Source organism: Melopsittacus undulatus, chromosome 7 (genome assembly GCF_012275295.1).
Source record: "Melopsittacus undulatus isolate bMelUnd1 chromosome 7, bMelUnd1.mat.Z, whole genome shotgun sequence".
Lineage (NCBI taxonomy): Eukaryota > Metazoa > Chordata > Aves > Psittaciformes > Psittaculidae > Melopsittacus > Melopsittacus undulatus.
In genome coordinates this window covers 49,554,718-49,578,135 of record NC_047533.1, presented here as the reverse complement: position 1 = coordinate 49,578,135, position 23,418 = coordinate 49,554,718, and the positions used below count along the sequence as shown (strand labels likewise).

At 39.5% G+C, this 23,418-nt stretch overlaps 1 protein-coding gene across 1 annotated transcript in view; it reads right to left on the bottom strand.

The window, feature by feature from the left end:
* PDLIM5 (PDZ and LIM domain 5) overlaps positions 1-23,418 on the bottom strand; it is a 122,507-nt gene that overhangs the window by 60,680 nt on the left and 38,409 nt on the right. The gene's annotated exons all lie outside the window — the stretch shown is intronic.

Below are 23,418 nucleotides of genomic sequence, written 5' to 3'. Positions count from 1 at the left end.
CCATATGTCTCCAGGAGTCTTGGTACAAACATCCTGTTCTGCAAACTAATTCTTACATAAAAAAACACAATCTCTCTCTCTTACCCTACAAAATACATGCTGTAAAATTATGATAATTCAAACATTAAAATGCAAACAGTGTAAGGCACGCTTGTCTCAGCATTAGCAAATTATTGAAGAGAGTTTCTGTAGATTCTCTATTTCTATGTGAAATCTCTTCAGTCACATGAACCACTTACACCATTTTATAACTTTTGGGCTTGATGCTCTTTGATGAGGTATGTTTAATGAAGTATGCCCAGAATATCGGTATTTATTTCTGGACAGAATAATACCTCAAGATAATACTTAACACCTTTATTCTATTTAGCCTGGGAATATTAGCTCATGAGTCACCTTCAACAGATTCTACATTCTCTGTAAGTTTAAAGAGGGAGAAACAACTTCATGTGCATGTCAGCATTTTACCATTGTTATACACTTTGTAACACCTTTACGTCCTCGTACTCCCCAGCACACCTGATTATGATAAAGCACTACATCAGGTAAAAGCAAAAAAAATTATGTTCTTGCTTCACTGACTATTTGATATTTGGCCAAATCAAACTTATGCCCCCCTCTTAAATTTAAATAAGGTTCAGGATTTCACAATTATGTGTTAAAATAAACATTGCTAACATTTTAGGAGTGAAACAAGCTGCCCTCTGCTTTGGTATTCCTACCCACAAAGGATTAATTGTTTTCAAGACCACCCAAAGTCCACTGCTCATAGTCTCATTCCTGTGGTCTGTGGCAACCCTACCAAATGCATTTGTAAAGAGAGTTTAAGTGCAGGCAGATAATATTTTATTCCATTAAAACAAAACCCAAAACCAAATCAAAAGCTAAGGAAAAAAGTAATGGGAAAATTTATCTCACTTACCTTCTGACTGCCAGACTTCTAAAAACATGCTTCTTACTCCCATGAGAAAGAAGGGTTAGAAACCTGGAGAGCCCATGCATATGGCCAGCACTGGACATGGGGAGCAGCTCAGTCCGTACTTGCCCATGACTCCCCTGATCAGAGCCTAAACAGGTAAAGCACTCCCAGTACTAAGTATGCTCAGTGCCTGTATGGCATATTACTGTCAGTTGTCCTAGAAAAGTTTAAAAGCAGCTTATATAGAAATGGTAGCTCAGTATATCTATATGATCAAGTTTGGTAAGCAGGAATCCCACCTCTCCAATCCTTGGTTATTCACAAGCCGTAGGAAAAAATAATGGCTTGTATGTAAGACCTTTACATTCCCTTCAGTGATGGAGGTGGTTTTTATCAGTTATACTTTGTTATAACCTGAATATTTTCATTGATAAAAGTTTTCCTAAAGCTGTTTTGCTACATAACAGTATCAACTGTTAAGTGTAAGAAACAAGACAAAACAACCATACCCAGGCTTTTAATAAAGTGGAGTTTATTCATTTGATATTCTTTAGAAGTGCTTACTAGATGCTAATTCTAACACAGCAAGCTACCTTTCAAAAATAGTCAGCTTAATAAAAAGCAGAAGCCTAAATAACTTTTGGACTTAGTCTTTCAAAGGCAACTTCATATTTTCAGTCTGTCATCAAATCTAGGCAATAATTTAGCAGACTGAAAACTAAACACTCATTTTCTTTTTTTCCAGTGCTTTCCACAATGTTTACATTAGAATCACAGAATGGTTTGGGTTGGAAGGGATCTTAGAGATCATCCAGTTCCAACACCACTGCCATGGGCAGGAACACCTTCCACTAGACCAGGTTGCTCAAAGCCCCATCCAACCTGGCCTTAAACACTTCCAGGAATTACCTCCTTTATTTAAAACACAGCACAAATAAGCTTAAAAGTGCAGTCATATCTATTTTAACTGTGATTGCATGACACAGTTCCCCAGTCCCAAACATACCCTTATTATGAATTTCTACTTTCTTCCCCCTTAAGCACATGCTTATGAGCAACTGTTTGTACAACTACTTTTTCTCTCAAATAAAGAATCTGACCATTTAGAGAGATGTTAGATTATTATATTTTACTTCTTAACGGAGCTAAGCATATCCCTCCTCCATGAAGAAGCTCACCTATCCACAGCTACATGAAAAAACGGGAAAAGTAGTTAACCAAATAAGATGAGAACTGCTTCCGAGGTGTCAGGCAACAATACCAAAGAACACCCATGTCCCTCATGAGGTCACTAGGATGGGGGGAAGTGGTGTCACCCATACAGAGCCCAGAAGCACTGCGTAGGCAGTTCTGGCCAAATCCCAGCTGATTTCTCACACTTCCCACTTCTTAATGACTTAATGATGATATGGGAACGGTATGAGCAACATAGGACTGTAACTTTTGAATTTCCATCTGTGGCATTCAGAGCTGTACATCATCTCAGCTATATGGACTTGCAGAGAACCTGCTACAACTGCATAACTGTCATGAAAATCACTGAGCTTGGAGATGGTCCAGAAAAGCCAGAGGTCACCAATAAAGAAGCATTATGCTACCTGCATCTAAAAGGATGAATTCCACTGGTTTTCATAGGATATGCTGTGGGTTTAATCCTTCTTCTTAAGGTCAGGAACACTATTTAGCATTTGTCTGACTCCTGAGTATGACCCACCACCAAATGAGCAAGTTTTCTTTCCCATCTGGCACCTCAGACACTGCTTTCCTCTCTTCCACACCACACCAGTAGCAAGGGATGAACATTCACCCTTGAAGTACATGAGCCCAGGACCTGACTGGCAAAGTGCCACCAGGACAATCACAGGCCTTTCCACTGCAGGGATACTGCAGCCAGCACATACCTGCACCAGTCTTCACTGCAGCAGGCAGTTTAGAGGGGTAGCCCCCAGGCTGTCCCTAAAGGGGACACTACCACAGGTGATAGCAGAGCTGAAGCACTATAAACCATCTTACAAAATTCCTACAGGATCCATTTAATGAACATGCACTTGCCAGAAGAAGTTAACTTTTCTATTATAGGTCCTCACTTTCGTTGACCTTTATCATTTCCGTGTATTGTTTATATGCTTGTGTACTTAAGGTCATTAGCTTAGCAGCACGTATAGCAGGTCTAATGTGCTGAGAAGAGCTATTTATATCTCGAAACCACTGTCTACTATAGCTTTAGATATCTAACAACTTCAATTTGAAAAAAGTCTTTTAAGAAAACCTCCAACAATTGCATCTAGAAGACCTCAAGTTGGCCTGGCCAACAGGTCTCACCACACCTTTAAGGGGAAGCCAGGTCAAAGAGCAGCTGCCAGAGTACAAGCTGTAACTGCAAGTTATTTTGTTTCCTGCAAAAGCTAAGCATAAAAAAAAAGTCAAAAAGCAGCAGTGATCTTGAATAGTTAATTCCTGTAGTCAACAAATCAGACAAGGAACAAATTTACTGGAAATGCTAACACTGATTAAGTAAAGGTGCAAAAAGCAGAGCAGTGCAATTCTGTCCTTTGCAACAATGGTGAAAGAAAAGAAACATTAATAAGCCCATCTGACTCAGCCTGGTCCAGCTAACTAAAGAGTTTTTCCCTTCCCACAGTCTAGCTTTAGAAAAAGTAGCTTTTATCCTTCTGGGCTTAAATACTCAGGGAATAACATTCACAGCATGCTCACAGTATATGAAGCAATTAACTGCTTTTGTGGGCAACTAATCACTGATGCAAAACAGATGCAAACAATGGTGCAAACACAACTTCAGCCGCAATGCAAAACTCAAGTAAGTGAGCGATGTTTGACAGGCACAATGTGTGTTTTTATTACCCCATGGGGTTCTGTGGTTCTGTGCCACAGGCATGACTTTCTATTGACAGTATCCTGGAATTTCTCAAAGGCAGCAATTTTTTGCAAAACTGGGTGGAAACAAAAGAGCCCAGAAACAGTGCAGCTGTGCAATTCAGCTATTAATAGATGTCTAACTCTGCCACTATCATTTACCTTTCTATTAGGTGATGTAACAGATACCTTTCTAGTTAAACTTGCTTAGTAATGGCTCTCAACTCGTATTTAGCCTTGTTTCAGACCTGTATTCCTGAAAACCTGCCTGCTTTTCCCAGCACTGCCAAACATCCAATTTTTCTCATGCTGTTATGCTTTCATGATACTACCTCTATCTTTCAGTAAGACACTTATTTTCCAGACAAACATCCCACTCTTTATTAGAGGAAAAGGTAGCAAAAGCTTTATCGATGTATCAGGGCACTACAATTTTGATTCTCAGCAGCTGAGAGATGATCTTGCATGGCAGAGGACAGCTTCTATTTACAGAGTGTCTTTTTCCTGTGAGTTGATGCTTAGGAACAGTTTATCTAACAACACCGGTCAGTTCACCCATTTACCTTAGGTTTTTTTTCTAGTCTTTACAATGCACATTCACAGAGGTTCAGAATTAACTACCTGAAATCAAGAAAACAGTTACCTGCATAAGTACTAAATATATTTAGCTACTTCAAGCTATCTTGGAACTATTTTCAGCATATGAAGGGCAGAATCCACATTTAAGCTGTGTAAGTTTCTTTTAATCCATTTAGAGACAACTGTCCCTTCACAGATCATCACATATCCTTCTATAATTGAAGAATGCCTGCAAGTTAGCATCATAAACCATGGACATTGGAGAGATGTGTTTTTCAAAGGAAAGCAACAGGTGCAGGGCACATTGTGTATTTGAAAAACAAAAGTGTAAATAGAGACAAGTAACATCACTTATGGCAGCCAAATGATCAGATGAATGTTTACAAAGGGAAGAATGACACAGATTATACAGTGAACTGAGGTAGGATGGACTTGGGCATCACTGAGTCAGGTAAACTGCCCGTACACTACCAGATTTTGAGCCATAGGGAACCCATAGAAGAGAAACCCCATTCTTAATACTGGGATAACAGAAGCAATATTAAATAAATTTTCAAAAGAAGATTTTAAATAAATGCCATTAGACATGTCTCTCAATCCAGATTATGTATCAAATACACCCCCCCATATCTTCAGAAGAAGGGGACAAAAGTTTCACTCTCAAATATATTCACACACTAGTCAAGTTCACAGGTAAGAATAGTCATAAACTAAGAAATGTTTCGACTTTCCCGAGTGCAAGCTTTTCCATTTATTTAGACTTGGCCAGGAGTGCAGGAAGCACCACTGCTCACGCATGACTACCGAGCGACTGCCAAATCCCAAGGCTACTTTCAGGTTCTGGGAAGTAAATCAACAGGGCTTTAGAAACTATTTGATCAGAAAACTTTTGGACCTCGGTCAAACTGCTATTCTTCAAGCTCACTGTCCTTCTGGAAGTCTTAGGAAATTATTGAGTTCAATGGATGCTTGACTTCACACTAGCATTGCAGACTCAAAAGCAGCAGCCAGAAAGTTTTGCTTAATATTTGCAGGGAGTTATAATTTTCTTGCTTTTCTGGTTACCTTCCTATTAACACTTATCTTTACATAACTAGTATGGGGGGGAAATAAATTTATCAGTGCTCCAAATCACTACAAACAGTACAGGCATGACTGCCTCAAGGAGATTTTAATCAGGCTGTTTGCAAATTAGTAACACAGCCAAATCAGATCTGTGCTGCTGTATTCCTTTGGAAATTATGGTGTGCATGAAACACACCAGGCTTCCAAAGTGAAGCTTCTCACACAGAGGCACACGTTTACCCTGTATTTTCTAGCTTGAGACCTTGACAGCTTTACACTTGGTCTCCTCTGCGTGACATAACTTTCTGCAGTTGAACTGGAGGCTGCTGGAGGCATCCTGTAATAAAAACCCAAGGGGAACACATGACACAGACAGCATGAGGACAACTATGATGACAAGACTGGTTTCCATCATGGTGAAAGAATTTCTACATCTTCATGTTCCAGTCCTCAAACACTCACTGGCACAAAACACACCTCACCAACAGGTACAGAATAACTTTAGCTGTTACTGCCAATTAGTTTTATAGCTACAGACTGGCATACTAGAGGGGACTAAAGCATCTCCAAGACTTTCTCCATTTTGCTACTGGTTTGTTACAGCATAATGATTAAGTCACCTTCAATTTTCTAACCTCTAAATCATCCTACGTTTAATGCTTTTAAATTGAAATAAGTACAAAACAAATACCTTGGGCTATAGAAGTAAATGTAAAATAAAGGAATTTGTAGGAAAAGAAACACACAAAGAAAGCGATCAAACTACTTCTGCCATCTCAGTCATATAAGAAATTTTCCATACATTTTGCAGGCAGTAATGCTATGTATTTCTTAACAAAAATATGCTACCCAAAACACTAAAAGATTTTTGCAATTAAGAGCTGACACCTCTCAATCTCGTGTTCAATCACTTGGAAAGGAGAGCTTTGAGTGTTTCGTGCCCTCATACCACATAAAATCCTGTCCAGTCACTGGATTAAGTTGCTAGTACATACAACTTAAAGGGTCTCACTTTCTCAGTGAATTGAATGTAACATTTTCAGGCTGCCCACACAGCCCAGGCTTGCTCTAACACAAGTACTATAGCTGTCATAAAATCAAAGTGAGCAAAACTTGAGAAGTAATTTATTACCTGCTAAGAGAGGAGCAATCCTTCCAAGAAAAAAAAAAATGTGATTCTTCCATATCTAACTTACCATTACCTCTTCTGATAAATGCCTCACAGAGCCTAGATTACTAACTCCATGGAAAAGGGTTAGAGAGTTGCCTTAACACATGGCAATGGACAGCTTATGTTGACACATTCAAGTGCCTTGCCCTTCACTACTCTTGCCTGCTCCCTTGTAAAATAGCTAAAGATTTGGCTAAAGCATTTTTTCCCATTCAGAATAATGAGCAACCAAACACAGTATACAGTGAATAGCAAACAAGCTGAGATAGAGGATCAGGTATTTCTATGGCAGCACTGCTTATTTTGCAGGTACACCTAAAGCCTGTGAGGAGGTAGCACTGCAAAGTACTAGACACCGTACACATAGACACTATGCAACTTGGTTAAACCAATGCTTGTTTTCAGACAACACAGTAAAGATCCTTAGAGCAGGATACTGCTCATTTGCTGTGTGAGACAAGATGGATTACTTTTTTAAATGTCTGCGCCTGCTTATACCTTCTACTCTCTTGACAGGATACAATCAAGGACCAATCTCCTCAGATGAATGTATTCCAAATGATTCTCCGTATTCTCAAAACAAGCATACAGATATACCCATGAGTAATATCTGGACAAAATACATGCATTCTGGGGCATGGAACAGTTTTGACAGCTATTTAATGCAGCTGTTCACAATTACTGGCATGCATTGTGAGGCACTTTGATTACTGAATGTTTAATCTATATATAAATGCATTATTTTGCTGCTCAAAAGTTTGGCATTTTGATGGTATCTGCAAGGCTTCAATACTGAAGTCTGCCTATGATGCCCTAGCTGGCTATTTCAGAGTGTGCCAACAGAATTAAAATGTCACTAAAGATCATGCCACTCTCTGAGGTATCTGTGTTATTTTAAGAAGTGAAGATAAGCTGGCCAGCTTCACATTGTTTCCGTAAATCTTTCACTCAATAATTACGAATGCAGCTTAAAATAAATGGGTAGGTCAACAGCACCACAGCTAGTGGTGACTAGGTAGTGAGCTCCCTAACTTTCAAAGAGATACTGGATGAATTGCACAGATTAAACCAGGAATAGGTAGAAAAGTTTCACCTGAGATTGTTAATGGTAAATCACCACCAGTCATACAGAACACACCTACACACTCTACTCACAGGTAATAGCAAGAAAATGGAGAACAGCACTGGGGAGAGCGTTTAAATTAGTGACCTGAAACACAAGAACTCAGAAAGCATTAGCTTAGTGACTGCAGAAAATACTCATTCCAAACAGTTATACACTAATTCGATCCTGAAAATTACTGCTATATGGATGCTGTTTTACTAGAAGATACTGTCCTGGTAGGCCACAGCGAGGACTGCAACTCCATAGTCTACTACTACTTGAAGACATTTTTCATAAGATGGGAAAGTCATAGGACCCAGCTACTTTCTACCATGTCTTTTTGGTATCCATTTGTCTTGAAGCTAGGAAATACACGATGTGAAACATTGGTCTTCACGCTGTAATTTGTGCTTCTTGAGTGATCTCTTTGGACAAAGATGAAAAACTCAACTGTCCAGACATCTTTTCTTAATAATGCATTTATGTTAAGCAGACCAGGGCCCAGCATTATTTGTCCTGGGCCAACTCCTATCTCCAAGAGGAAACATCCACAAATGAAGGAAAAAACACATCAATGAGCTGTGGAAAGCTAAAGATTTCTGCAGTCCCATGCAACAATAGAAAGCATTTCTTCACAGTCCTGAAAAACATTCTGTGTAATCACACAAAGCTCTGGTTGGGTACCATGCTTTGGAAACCAATAAAGTTTGGCCACCTTCAATCTCCATATGTGATAGTCCATGGTCATCTTAACTCCTGAAGGCTGCACAAAGCCTCATTGTTGGAGAGCTCTCAACAGTGCTGGTCCTTGTCTATCCAAGCCTTTCCTACAGGCTTGACCAGCCCTAGAGGTGAAGAGAATTAGAAATGATTGCAGCTCCAAGAGCTCCCTAATACCACACTGAAAGGCTACCATATCTATCATAAACATCATCTTCCGGGTCCTGCTCACTTCTACCAGTTTCTCCTTTTGCCTCCCCTGCCTGACCATTAGCAACATACAGTGACATAAAGCAGGGAATAGTATTAGACAATTAATTACATATACTGAGTCTTCAGTATCCACAGTTGGACTTGGTCTGAAAGGTCTTTTTCAACCTAAAAAGTTCTATGATTAATTTCCACATTTTTAGCTAAATGGGTAGTAGCAAAGTCTGACAGATGAACTTTAGGAAGATCAATTTAAAAACAAAACAAAAAAAAAACCCGTAACCTTCCCCCACAAACAAAAGCGGCCCACTCAGACTGCTAGACAGACAGAGAAAAAAGGAAGAATGCTGAAAATGTCAAGAGGTAATGCAGTGATTTGGTGACTCATCGTGAGTCTTCTGTGGTGTTCAAAAAAAACCAGCAGGACCATGGTGCATCAGAAGAAGGATCAGATGAATTCTTAGCATTTTTTAAGAATAAAATCATTTGGCCAAATTATACAATGAATAGGGGTAGTGAAGAGTCAATATCTAATGTTCACAATTACTCCAGCTCACCCACACTTCCTTTTGGCCTCACCCACAGTGTGCAGTTATTCATGATATCTTAATAAGGAGACATTCTCTAGTGCTCATGTACTGAGGAAAAAAAAAAAAGGGAAAAAAATCCACCTCATTCAAAACAAAAAAATATCCATGATCAAAATTTAAGGTGTATTTTTAAAACATTTGCCATAAAATTATACCCACAAAGCCACATAGCTTCTTTCATCTCTCTTTTGTAAAGAAAGAAAAGGAAAACAAAAGGCATGATTTTAGCAGTGTCCTTTATTCAAATCTTGATCAAATATGTGCTTTGTTGGCTAATTACTGGTTTATAGCAGAAACAGTTCAGGTCCAGCCCTGCAAGGTATTATGTTTCTCCAGGAAAGCTCTTAAATGCCTCAGGCTCCATTATCTTTACCAGCAGATTAAGTCTTTCTCATTAAACAAAGAACTCCTTTTTTCACCACATGAAAAGACATTCAAAACTTAATAACTATTTAATTCAAAAATGTATTTTTAATTTCCAATATAAAAATAAACCAACATGTAAGCTAGGAATGCATTCTCCTAAATCTACCAGATTATACCACTTTACAATTCCAAAATTCTGATTTCTCCAACTATTTCCCCGCCACTTTGAAATTATCACAATAACACCATATTAGTGTATTATTAATTATTTTACCACTGGCATGCTACCTCCACTTAACTCTATGCATTCTGCATGACAGAATTCATAAAGAACAAATACTGCTTATAAACTGCAACAACTACATTGTGTATACTGTAATACTTTCAGAGCTAATGTAAGGAAGAACCATCTGGTGAGACATGGATTTTATTCATTAGGAAGTCCTGGAAACAATTCTCACCCACATGAGACACCTAGCTCTCCCCAGCCCCATTTCCTACCCAAATACATTCTATGTGTTAACTGAGATTTTTATTCTTTTTTCCTGTTTGTTTTTTTAATGACGATGCTTTCCTGAGCTGTGCTGAAACTTGATTTTGTCCAAACTCCCCCATGAGCACAAGATACCCATTCACAGCACTGTGCCACCTTAGCCTAGCAGCCTGGCCACAAGAGGAAGAACTTAGAATCATAGAATAGTTAGGGTTGGAAAGGACCTTAAGATCATCTAGTTCCAACCCCCTGCCATGGGCAGGGACACCTCACACTAAACCATATCACCCAAGGCTTCATCCAACCCCTTGCTCCAACTTGCTCAAATTCCACTAAAAGCTTTCTGTTCCCTTTAGGCAAGAGTTAGAGAAACAAAAATCTCACAACCATACTCTCTTTGTAATTAAGCTATTCAACATTGCTCCTGTGTAGGCAGCTCCATGAGATGCAACACACAAATATTAGCCCCAGCATTCACTTAGCTATCACACTAACAGGGTGATCTCTTACGGGTTAACAAGACTGTGGAAAATTTCTGCCTTGTCAACCCATCACCTTCCTTCCAAAACTTGGAAGGAGATAACTGGCAACTCTTTTGGCCAGGGGACTCCAGGATGACTAGTAACAGCAGGCACACTTATAAACTGCAGCACTTGAGAGGCCTTGAATGGAAAGTATTACACATTTTTGTGCTTGCAAAAACTATTATATATTATACTTAGCCCAGTACATGTATTTTAGTGACTCCATGTGTCACTGAAACTTATATTCTGCTCATGGGGAGTGGCTTTGTATGTAAAGGAAAAATAATCTGTTAGTAATTGAGAAGCATTAGTTACCTCTGAAGTCACTGTGCTCATTAAAACTTTGGCTTCCTAAACTCTGGAATATATTTTAAGAATGTATTCCACATTCCACTTTTTGCATGGAAGCTTAGTAGTTAAAAAGGATACTACATGGTCAATAGACTCACTACTCTGGGTTTGGTCATTTTCCCCTCCAAAAGATATCAAAGTTCCCTCTACTGATGCTCACATTATTTCCATAATTCATTCCCTTCTGCCAAGATGCTCTCTCTTGTATAGCAGCAATCAGTCACAGCTTAAACACAAACAACAGACTAGGCCAAAAAAGCAAGCTCCCTCATCCCCAAACAACTACCACTCAGAAAACCCATTTAATTGCCTAGTGAAAACTATTCCGAACAGTAAGCAACAAACACTAGCTTCAACAGCCTCACCCGCTGACATTAACTTCCTATAGCGTTTGTGTGTCAGGCAAAGGCTTTTAATCTCTCAAAACTTTCCCTTTTTATTTTGGAAGATTTCGTGCTCAGCTACATCCACATAAAAATAACTTAGCAAATCTTCTGGAGTTGTTTGTTGTTTTATTGATTTGGTTTGGGTTTTTTTATAGTAGTATTTTAATTGTTTCTTGGTAAGAGTAAAAATGTTACAAAAACAAAGCTGTGCCATAATTCAACAGACGTTACAACCTTCAAAGTTGTAAAGCATTACAAGGAATACTGAAGATCCCAAAATATGAAGGCATATAAATCTGTTGTGAATTTAAATGTAAGAGACTGAAATCATTTGCAAATTTCATTTTAGCAGACTGCTCAGTTTACACAGCCTACAAGAATGCTGGAAAAAAGCTAAACTCTAATTTTGTGCCAACATTTTCTAAAGCATGCACCAAACACTTTGTTAGCATCAAGTGCAATTCAGCCTAAACTGAAAAGATAGGCAAGAATCAGAATAATTTGCACACTTTATAAGAAAAGTAGTTATCAGTAAGTAAAAACATATAAATAAATGAAACCAGGTTCAGTTCTGGTTCAGGCAGGCAAGATTCCCCCACACCTGCCCAAACTTTTAAGCGGGCAAATTACTAACCAGAGTGTTTTTGATACGTTTTGTAATAAGCTTTTTTTCATCCCTACACATTTATTGCTACTGCTTCTGGTTTCACACTTCCATGGATCAGGAGCAAAGGCAAGTCATCATCCTGCATTTTTGCAGAAGAGATGGTCATTCAGCGATATGAGCCAGCACTAGCATCTCTGTGCTGAGGATGTGCCACAACTTCTCCTGAAAGTTACCTTATTTTTCCTTAAAAGTTTCCTCATTCTTTGAAACTTATTAATCTCTCTCAGAATTGTTTCCCTCCTGCTGACATCTGTTTTCACCTTTACATCTAGATTTCCATTTCTCAGAACTCTCTGAAATTGGCAGCATCAAACACTTCCCTTACATTAATTAGTTACCCTGCAACTGGGGACAGCAAGGATCTGACCAGTAGCCACCAGTACGGGCGGTGTCAAGACAGTGGTGTCAAATGGTAGCTGGTGGTGTCAAGACAGAGCACTGTGGAGCAAACACCAAACAAATGCAGCAGGTTAAAATGCAATTCAAAACATTTACCAAGTTGAGGTACTATCTCCCAGACCTATTTGTTACAGGAAGGAAGGTAACTTTTTCTTTCCAAGTGCTTTTTGGGCAGAGGCTCCAACAGAGGAAGTAAAGGAGGGAAGCATGCCCTCCAGGGCTCTACCCCAGCTGGGAGCCAAAGTCCTTTCAAGACCAGAAACTGCAGCATCTCTGTGAATGACACAACATCTTTGCAGTTGGGCATGTGCACAAAGGACTTGTTTTTTTTTTCTGGTGGGAATAAGGATGCGGTTGTGACTATATTGATGTGTCATGTGAATCCTTGAGCCTTTCTATTTCAAGTCTTGAACCACAGAGTTGACAGAGGCTCAGATCTGGTACAGATCCTGCCAAAAGCAGGAATGGCATATAGAAATGGGTAAAGAAAACTGTTTTTTTCTGAACAACTCACTGTGCATTAGGTGAAATTGGAGATACACTGAGCACAAAGTTGGAGGGAAGGGCAATTAAAAAGCAAAGTATCAATGTGAGAAAATACTTTCCATCCACACACAGAGCACACCTTCATGTTGTTAAGACTGTCTGGGATGAGAGTATTGTTGCTAGATATATGAAACAACGCCCATAAGATACCAATTTAATTATTAGTTACAAGTGTTTACGATAATCAAACCCACATCTCTTGGGTAAGCACCCAGGTTTTCACCATGAAGGGGTTACTAAGGTATGGTTTAGTTCTCACCCCCCTTCTCTGCTGAATCATCAGATACCAGCCACAACGGGTCTGGATACCAGACTAACAGGCTCACTGATCCAGTACACTCCTCTAAGACAAAGCCATCCTTACAGTTTTTCAATTCATTCTTTATTGCTCAGGCTTACTGTTCTGATCAGAACACATCCACTGAAACACATATTATTCATTGTCAGGCTAAAACATGTTCCATCAGAAAATGTGAGGCAGTTAGTAGAAATATAAAAAAATCAATATATATGGAGCTCTTTGATCCATATTGAAAATGCATATTGAAAAGCATATTGAGGTATGAATAACTTCTAACACTGAAATAACAGCAGAATTACATGTTGAAACTCTTGGATCTACACATACATAGTAGATAATATCACGGAAGCAAAAAAATATTTTGCTACATTATGCTGCAGTGCTTATGGAGTACCAGTGACTGTCACCTTGAATACCATGGAAGTCTAATAAGAAAATAAGGAAATTATATCCAGAATGGCATCAAAGGCCTCCAGGAGAATAATTCTCAATGAAAATCACTTCAAATGAAACAAAATACAACAAAATCCTAATAATATCACTTTTCTGGTGGCTTGCTATAACTCATTAGAGAAAACAAAACAAAACTACATTCCCCTTTGAGGATTATTTCTGAATGGGAGGAAGAAAGTTACCAATAGAACTTCCTGAAACACAGCTATGAACCCTTTCCTCAGAGTAACTAAAAAGCAGGACTTAACCAGGAAATCACACTAAAAGCAAACAATATTGCTTTCCTATTGGCCATTCAAACCCATAAACCAACGCCACACATGCACCCCACATTCCCCATAGAACCCAAGCACGCCTTTCAGCATCTTCTGTGTAAGCAAGAGAGATAAGGAAAAGTAAAAAGCACACGGAACAAACTTCTACAGCCACTGCAGGTCTTGAGAACAGTGGTGGGGCCCAAAGCAACTGGGATATGGCTACAGAAAGACTGATTTGGCATTGCACTGCCAGCTGAGACCTTCCCCTCATGTAGGAAGTTTGTACTTCTTTCTGTTAAATAGGAGCTTGATTGCCCATAACATAGATACCAAAAGTCAGCAAAATTAGCTTCTGTGGTTTTCAAGAGATTTTTTAGACTTCCACGATACCTATTGGCTTAGTTCTGTTCCCACATTCCTAAAATACATATATTTAATGGTTTTGAAATAAACCCAATCTACTACTTAAAGACATCTATGTTTCTAAGTAGTATTAAAGATTGCTTAAGGAAGAATTACACCTCTTCAGAGTGGGGATGTTTGAGCATGTGTTGCATGTTCTTCTTCCATTCTTCAACAGCAGTGAAAAAGCTTTTCAACACTGGGAATGTAAATCAACTTAAAAGATGAGCAAAACTAACTTGAAACATTTGCATCCTGCAGATTACTGTTAGACAATAGTCAAACTCCTAGGAACACTAGTTACCATCAGAGTTGTTTAATCCTTATAGCAGAGCTATAACAGAAAGCAATTATTTTCACATCTTAAATGTAGAACGTAAAGAATACAGTCCATGTAATAACAGATTATAGGCATCTATTTTTTGGCTAGTCCCAACATATCTACAGTGCTCAAAAGCCTTGCTGGTGATATGGTTCAGTGGTGGTCTTGGCAGTCCTGAGGTAATTGTTGGACTTGATGATCTTAAAGGTTTTATCCAACCTAGTTGATTCAATAGTTCTATAATTCTATATCAGAAAGATATGCATGGTTTCGGACCTTACAGCAAAGATTTATAGGGTCAGCAAAATCCGTTTCATCAATTTGAAAAATAAAAATAAAAAACCCCTTTACTTCTCTCTGAAAACAAGGAATTTAAAAAGTAAAAATTAAGAGACAAAGTTCAGAATTAGATTTTGCTGTATTTGTCAGAAGTCTGTGCTAGGCAACAACTTGTACAAAGCAAAGGCACAGACATTTCTCACTGGTTAGGCCCTTTAGTTACCACTTGATCCATTGCAAACAGGTGGGGACTTATGGGATCCAACTCTTTCTCCCTGCATTTTCAGTGAGGGACTCTCAGATTACACGAGACTTGCAAACCTCCTCCCACAAGCACTCACTACCCTTCAAATAATGACACCCCAACTCATTTCCCATATAGAGCTTATAAGGCTCTATATATGTGTAACATCTGAGCTATCCTCCCAAGCAGCCTCTCAACTGGCCAACCCTTGTTCCATTGAGGACTTGAACTATGAGGGCAGGAATACTGAAAATTTATCCCAAATTGAACTTAGAGGTTCCCAGCTTGCAAGAGAAAATTACTTGATGCTGGCCTCCTTATTTTCATACAACAAGAAGATGGAGTTTTGAAATATCCTCCTAATCTGAGTGCCCTCTGGTTCAGCCCACCAAAACACTACACACGGACAACCCCCCCAAAGTATAACGGTATATTTGCCACAATTGCTGTAACTCAGAGATTCTATTCTGCATTTCCCTGGGGGCAAACTAAACATAAAATAGAAATAACAACAACAATAATAATAATAATAATATCACAAAGCCCACACACATTTCATGTTTCTTCTTCAATCCTCACCAAATTAAATACTTAATTCCAGGGCTGCTTCTTTGTTTCATTTTCTTTGCCTCCCTCCTCCCTTTTTTTCTTCTGTGGTGGTATAAATGATGGGGTAGAGGTAAATTGAAGTAAAAAAACTTTTTAAAGTTGAATGAAACATTTTAACACTCGGTGAGCAACGATCCAAGATCAGCATCTGACATTGTCCACTATATATATCCACTATATATATTTGTATTCCTATGTTACATACTGTATCAACCTCAAGAAACTGAACCACCTTTACAGATCCTCATCTTTTGCAGCTCTTAAAATCCCCAGGAAGGCTGTAAGAACACAATGTGAAGAAAGCTGCTATTGCTTAACTATCACCGACTCCCACCCATTTTCCTGGCAGGTGGGTAGGTATGATCCTGCAAAGTCACTGAATTCCATTTTTAGGCTGCAACCTTCTATCTTCATCCTAGCAACTCTCCTTTGAACCTCCAGGCAAGTCTTTAGTTTGTCAGTTTCACTTAGCTGTAGCATGTTTTGCGGTTCACCTAATTGCTAGCTGACGTGCAGCAAAGTGCTGTGCGCAACAGAAGATTCTGAATTCCAGCTGGAAGCAAGAGTTGTACCCTTCCATTTATTTAGTATGCGGGCAGGCTTTCCAAAGGCATGGCTTAGCTAGCAAAACCTGTTCAGCAGCTGAATTAGGAGCAAAAGCTTTCTACCTTGCTTCCAATTAAGAAAAAACCCCAAACAATCCCATATGCTTTATACTAAGACACCTTTGTGTGCAAAGAAGAAACCAGCATCATTCATTGGCTTTGAATTCTTTGGATAACGTTTTACCCAATGTTGCTTAATTTCAAAGCTAGAAAAAACAGGAGAACTGAAGATTACTCAGTTGCTTACACTGCAATGTACAGCATAAAAAGCCACAGTCAAAATCCTTTCACAGCTTTAGAAGAGCTGTTGTTAAGATGCAAGGGTATGAGGTTGGAAGGGTTTGTGTCAGCTGTCACCCTGCACTTAGGCACACAGCAGCAGTTGCAGCTTCAGATGTGGTCAGGGAAGGCACCAGCCCACGCTCTGATGAGAGAGGTAAGTCTTCTATACACCACCATCACCAGCAGAGCCAAGAGAAGTGAAACTGCCAGACTCCAGACCAGCAACGCCTCACCTCCACATCCTGAAGCTGGCTTTCACAGAGCTCACAGGAATTCAAAGAGCCTGCACAGAGTTGACAGGATTTACCTTCAAAGGCTCACACAGATTCTGCAAATTTGCAGATAAGAAGTGGCTTTCTCAGCAGCATCCACTTACTGTAAATCAGACAGGAGCATTGGTCCTGAAGTGTGGTTCCTTACAGGCCTAAAGGTCAGGCTGGCGAAAGCACCTGAAAATTCTCATGTTGCAAGGCACACAACCTCCAATCACCTCCTCCTCAATGAGCTACATACCCAGCATCTCCATCAGCCACCCCTGAGCACAGCAGGCTGGGCAAGCCCCAGCTCTGTGTGGATTGTCTCCTCATCCCCATGCCCCAGAGCGACCCCCAAAGCAGTAGGATGAGGGTCTGACAGGACAGGCAGCCCCACACCACATGCACACATGATCCATTACACTTCCATACTGAAAACTGCTCCCAGTGCCAGCCCCCAGTACAAATATTCACATCCATACAGCCCTGCTGACACTGCTCTCCTGCCCTTCCACACCCTCAGCAAAAACTTCTGAACACATGTGAGTTAAGTGCTGCTGAAATAGAGATTTTAGAGATCATGAGGGGGACTGCAGAACAAGTCACCATATATTTCAACCAAGAGGGTTATATTACTTACTTCACCTTACTACTTTCCTTGTCTGGTCATAAAAGCCCTTGTCTGCAGTCTTAAGCAACATAGCTTTGGTTTTAATGGAGACTTCTCCATTACCACATTTTCCTATTTCTGCATGCCTGGTTTTGTTACCTGAATGCTTCTTTGGGAACACACAATTCCAAAACATGTAATAAAATAAGAGTTTTAATATGCAGAGCAAAACAGATCCATACCTGCATCATTAGCTGGCTAGATTCATTCCCCAAACCTCTACTGCTTTGAGCTTACAGGATACCTAAGACTAAAACTGATTCTTTTTTTCCTAAAAGTTCACCAGAGAGTTTTACGACTTCAAGTCACTGAAACGCTTGCATTTGTCAGGGAGGAGGCCATGATCATTTAGATCAGCAACAGATCAGAAATGGGTTAAGTGTTTTCTACTGAAGCTTTCAGAAGAGTCTGCAGTTAATACAGAAAGTTCAACAGGAATGTTTAAAGTCTCACACCACTATATGGGGCTCCACTGAGCAAGCTACCTGGAATAACCACCACCTCAAAGCTTAGAGACATTGACAAAGGAGGGAAGTGACCCTCTTTTTGGGAGGCATTCTTTTTCAGCTTCTTTTCAGGCATAATTACTGAAAGCTAGTATTAATGACTGAGGGTAAAAATCTAGCATTATTGCCTAAAGTTTTGACTAGCAGCTACATTATTAGTATATAGCTCAACGTACTCCTAGCCATATGACTTCTATTGAGTTTTGCAATCTGTGTCTCAGTTCTCAGTTAAAAAGGGATAATGATGCTTATTTCTTTAATCATCCAACATTCAGTTTTGACATCCCTGTTAAAATCATACAAGAATTAACATTACAGGAAAAAAAAAAAGAATTCCAGCAAAACCCAAAATTATTTCCAAATTTAGAAAAAAAATACTCTGAAGCTGTGATGCTTTCAACCCATTTATTGCCTCTGTTCAACTGGCACAGGACAATCAACCTCCTATGTGCTAGAAAAAGCAAATCACTAAAGAACAAAACTAAAGTCAAAATGCCTATGTAAGGGAAACGATGATGACTCGTAAACCAAAGTTGGAGAAAAATCAGACTTCCGAATGCATTCTTATCATAGCTTTCTTAAAGCTCATCCATATATGGTTTATGGAAACAAGATATCCGCCCCAAGGAACCCATGACTCACAAACCTGAAAGCATGAGTTTTAACCATCATCTGAAGTGAACTGTATTGTTAACAGTTTATATATATATATATATATACATATTTATATAGGAATCCTTTCTATACTTGTATTCTGCTTGCTCCTCTTCTTTTATTTTTATTACAATAGATTCACCTGCCATTTGATTTAGCAGTTATGCTCTTTTGTATAAAGGCAATGAACTTCAAATCTTCAGATTCCCCTGTAACAGTGACTAAGGCTGGCTCTTGGGTTCCATGGTGCCATTTCCTGCACCGCTGGTTTTTATTTTTGAGAAATGAAATAGATTACAGGTAACCTACACTATGGAAATGCACCAACACCCAAGGAACAAAGGACATGAGTCTCTTAAAACCTAGTCTATAAAGTGCCTCACTTCCCCACCTTCAAAAAGGGAACAAAAGCATCCATTTTGTCAGAGCACACATTCCTCGCACACCAAATGCTTTTCCTCCTTTGCAATTCCAAAGCAGAGCAAGACTCTAAACACAATAAATGGTAATATCATTATATTGTTTTCTAATAAAAGCAAGACTGGGAACAATAAAAATAGTAAAAAGCATATATGCTAGTCTTGCTGCAGAAAACCCTTTCTGAATTGGATAACTTTAAAAATGACCTTGGAAAATAGAAATCAAATGACCCATAACATTTTTTCCCTATTATCCCACCTCAAATCATGACAATTTTAGCTGTTCTTCAGCTAGAAGTCTAGACTTAGTTTCCTGAAAGAAAACCAAAAAAGATGAGGGAGAATGGTACGATAAAGATTCATATTCAGGGAAGCAGATAAGAGTCATGGTTTTAACACTTAGGTTTACCAACTGCAGAGCCCAGCCTTAAGGCTCTTAAGAATTTTGGCTCCGAGTCTTCTCAACATGGACATCAAAAACACCCAGCAGGCCCTGGCCTCACCTGTGACACTTGGGCAACCCTGTGCTTTTAAGCCATAAGAACATCCCTTGAAGAGCTGGGTGCAGAATTGTGGCAACAGCTCACTGCCGACCAACTGTACCAAGAAAGATTTCTGAAGCACTGTAACATAGTAAGAGAGGTCAACATCCTTCAGAATCCTCCTTTTACTTCCCAAGCCAAATGATCCCAATGCCTTTTACCCCTAAATGGCTAAATTCATAGGGACAGGTGAAAGCGATTTCCTTACAACACACACCATAGTTGTGCAGATCTGTTTTATGAAATAGAGAGGTAAGTAAGCTGTATATTACAAAAACAAATCACCTTTTTAGGCTTTTCTGTATTATTTTTATCCCTGATTGCTCACTGATGCTTTTCCCAGAAGTTTCATGGGTATTGTGATCTAATGCAACAGAGGAAACACACAATTCTGTATCTTTCTCACTTCCAAAGAATCATTAAGTCAGGAGTCTGGAGAAACAGTCCCCAAAGATAATATTTAAAAAATAGGTGGTGGCTCTTAGCTGTTCAGCAACTTACAGATTTATTTATGGAAGCCCATACTAAGTTACTGAACGTGAAAATACATCCAAAAAGCGAGCATCTGGTTTCCATCTGACCTCCTGGGAACCAGGAAAGGGCTTTAACTGAAAATAAAATATTGGGGTGCAAAAGAGCAAGATCTCAGGCAGGAGGGATGCATGCAAAAAGAATTTCCCAAGGCAGGGGAAACAATAACATAAAACTCCAAACTAAAACCACAAAAAAAAAAAAATCAAACCCTCAGCCCACTATTAAGAGTCTGAAATTACAGGTAAAGAAAAAAAAACCACGCCCTGTATTTTTGGGCTATATCTAATACAAAAAAATGCCAAAACATGCCAAAATTAGAATTTTATTTCACAATTTAAAAAAAAATAGAACTAAATACTAAACAGTGAGATTTGTTTACAGGACTAATTTTAAGGACATATACCCGGAAATACTTGCCAACACATGTGGGTATTAGGCACCTACTACATCTATTCTATCTATTTGTATTTAAGCAATCTCCAAGCAAGGTGGACTTGCAATTGTGACAGCTGGATGTACCACTGCTTTCCTACCAACTATCAACTTTGATCCTCACAACACACACACAAAATCCTAAAAACCCAGAGCAAGACCTTGTTTCTTTCTCAAGTAACTACTGATTGCTTTGGTTAATCCTTCCCCAGCAAACAGCAAAGCCAGACACTTCTCTTGATATGCTGTGAGGCTGATGGCATACCCAGCATTTTTAACCCATATTATCTTCACATTATACTTAGGTCTATATTAACTTCTACATATTCCACATGAATATGTGACAAATTACAACTGATTAAGATTAAAGTAGGCATCTGCAGATGGCTACACAGTACTTCTACAATCTGTCATGAATATAGGTTATCCTGTGCTACCACAAAACACGTACCAGATTGAACTTACAAACTACATTCTGGTTCCCCTGACTGATTAAACTGAGTTCTTTGACATCTGTCATAAAATGCCACATGGACATGCTCACGGTGCAAAAGCCATCAGCTCAAGCCATAAGGCCCTTCCAATTTTCTTAGAACTCTAGGTAACATCACTATCCAACTGATCATTGTATTCCCCTAAAGCAGCAGCAAATCGGGCAGTGTCTAAGAATATATATATTGTTTCAAGACTAACTTCAACATTTTTGCATTGTAGTTCAAACTATCAGTAGCCCATGTGGAAACAGATAAAAGCACAGAAAAGTGTAAAAATCCCTAAAGATCATTAAAAGCAGCGAAACCCATATAAGATATGCCTTAGATTTTCATATCTATGGCATCAACTTGTAATTTGAAGGCCAACACTGTTTCACATTGACAGTACCTCTAATCTTGCATGTGAACAATAACAACCAAATATTTTATTTAGTTTGGATTTGTTCTGGGAGAAGAGGCAGGAACAGAAGAACATAATTAAGGAGATCCCTCAATATTAAAATGGCTTATCTTGCCACCCTGTTTATACACTCGAGTCATCCTTCCCATGGGCAGCCAGCCTCTGCAATCGGCATGAGCCAGTCTGACTCCAAGAAGCACTTTCTTCCAGGCTATAAAGAACAAATAAACAATCAAAGCAAATCTCCTGCTCAACAGCAATCTGCACAAGGAAGTTTTCACAGGCAGAGGAGACAGGAGAGCACTATCCACAGCTTTGGTTTCATGGGATCCAGACGGAATTCAAAACAGCTGAGACAATGGGACTGCAGACTGACAGAGCTGCAAGAGAGGACATCTGTCCCACCCCCAGATGCTATTTCTTTGATCTCTACTAGTCTGATCCTGACTTAGCCCTCAGCTGTCAGGTAGCAGACGCTGGTGAGTCAGATGCTGCACTGGGCAGGAAGGGTGAGAACAGGAAGGGACCAAGCTAACTCATGATTAATTCTATTTTCAAGCCACTCATCCCTGCACTCAACCAGAAGCAGCCTCAGACAAGTTATTGCCTGACCAAGACACACCTGCTATTCCTTTCCTATATCTGATATTAACCTTGCCCATCAATCTGTGGTGACAGGAGAAAGTGGGCCAAACCCCCACACTCCCAGCTGCCTGCTGGAGTGATTCAATGAGCTCCTGGAAAGTGCTAAATGACTTGCTTGCCTCATCAGAAGACAGAAGAGCAAGTGACACACTAGAAACTATGCGTATATAATCCAGTGCAATGCCTTTTTCAAGAAACTTTCAGTGCCACCTTTACAAGTTTCACTCAAGAAGATGCCCTAGGCATGAACCACACCACAAGATGATCCTTTCCTCAGAGACTACACAAAGGGAATCCCTTATTAAGGCCAGGTAAGTATCAAAGCACAGAAGGACAACAGGAAAAACAAGAATCAACATGCAGGGCTGAACTGTAGCCTCTTAGAGAAAAGCACTCACATAATCGTTCAACTACGCATCACTTAGGACTGGGAACAAGCACCACCACCCTGGAGAGCTGGGTGTTCGTCAGACCGACAACCATGTTATCTCTTTAACTCTTGTACTGATGAAGTCTCGGAAAGATGTGGTCCTTTTGTTAAAGGCAGAATTATTTACCAGGACATACAGTAACTCGTGAAGAAACACTGTTACGGTCAATCAATACTCATCAAGGAATTTGAATCAAAATACTCAATTCACTGCTGAAGGCAGGCACAAACAGCAATCACAGGGTGCAAATGCTGTTGTTTTCTTTGATAACAAGAAAAGATGGTTCTCATTATGTGATGGCTTCAGAGGCCAATCTTCCTCCAGGATGCTCACTCACTTCATTAAGTAAAAATAGCAGTCTTCGAATAACAGCCAATAGTTAGCTCTGGGAGACTCTTGAGAGCTTGAAGGAATTTCTTGCTTGCACTGCTGCTCTTCCTGCTTCAGTTCCAATAATCCACATGTGAGCATCCTGTCCTTCTTCCAACCCCTCCCAAAACATAATCCCTAGCTACCAGAGGTATGCTGATATTCAATAAACTACACATTTCAGGAATGAGGCTGGATCGGGCTGTAACTGCTACAGTAGACACTAATTAGCAAACAAAGGCTGTTACTTTGTGAAACAGTAGCATCACTTTGGAAACATCTCTTCATGACCCTTAAACTGCAGTATTCTAGTCCATGTAACTCAGGGGTTAACTGTCCAAATCCATCA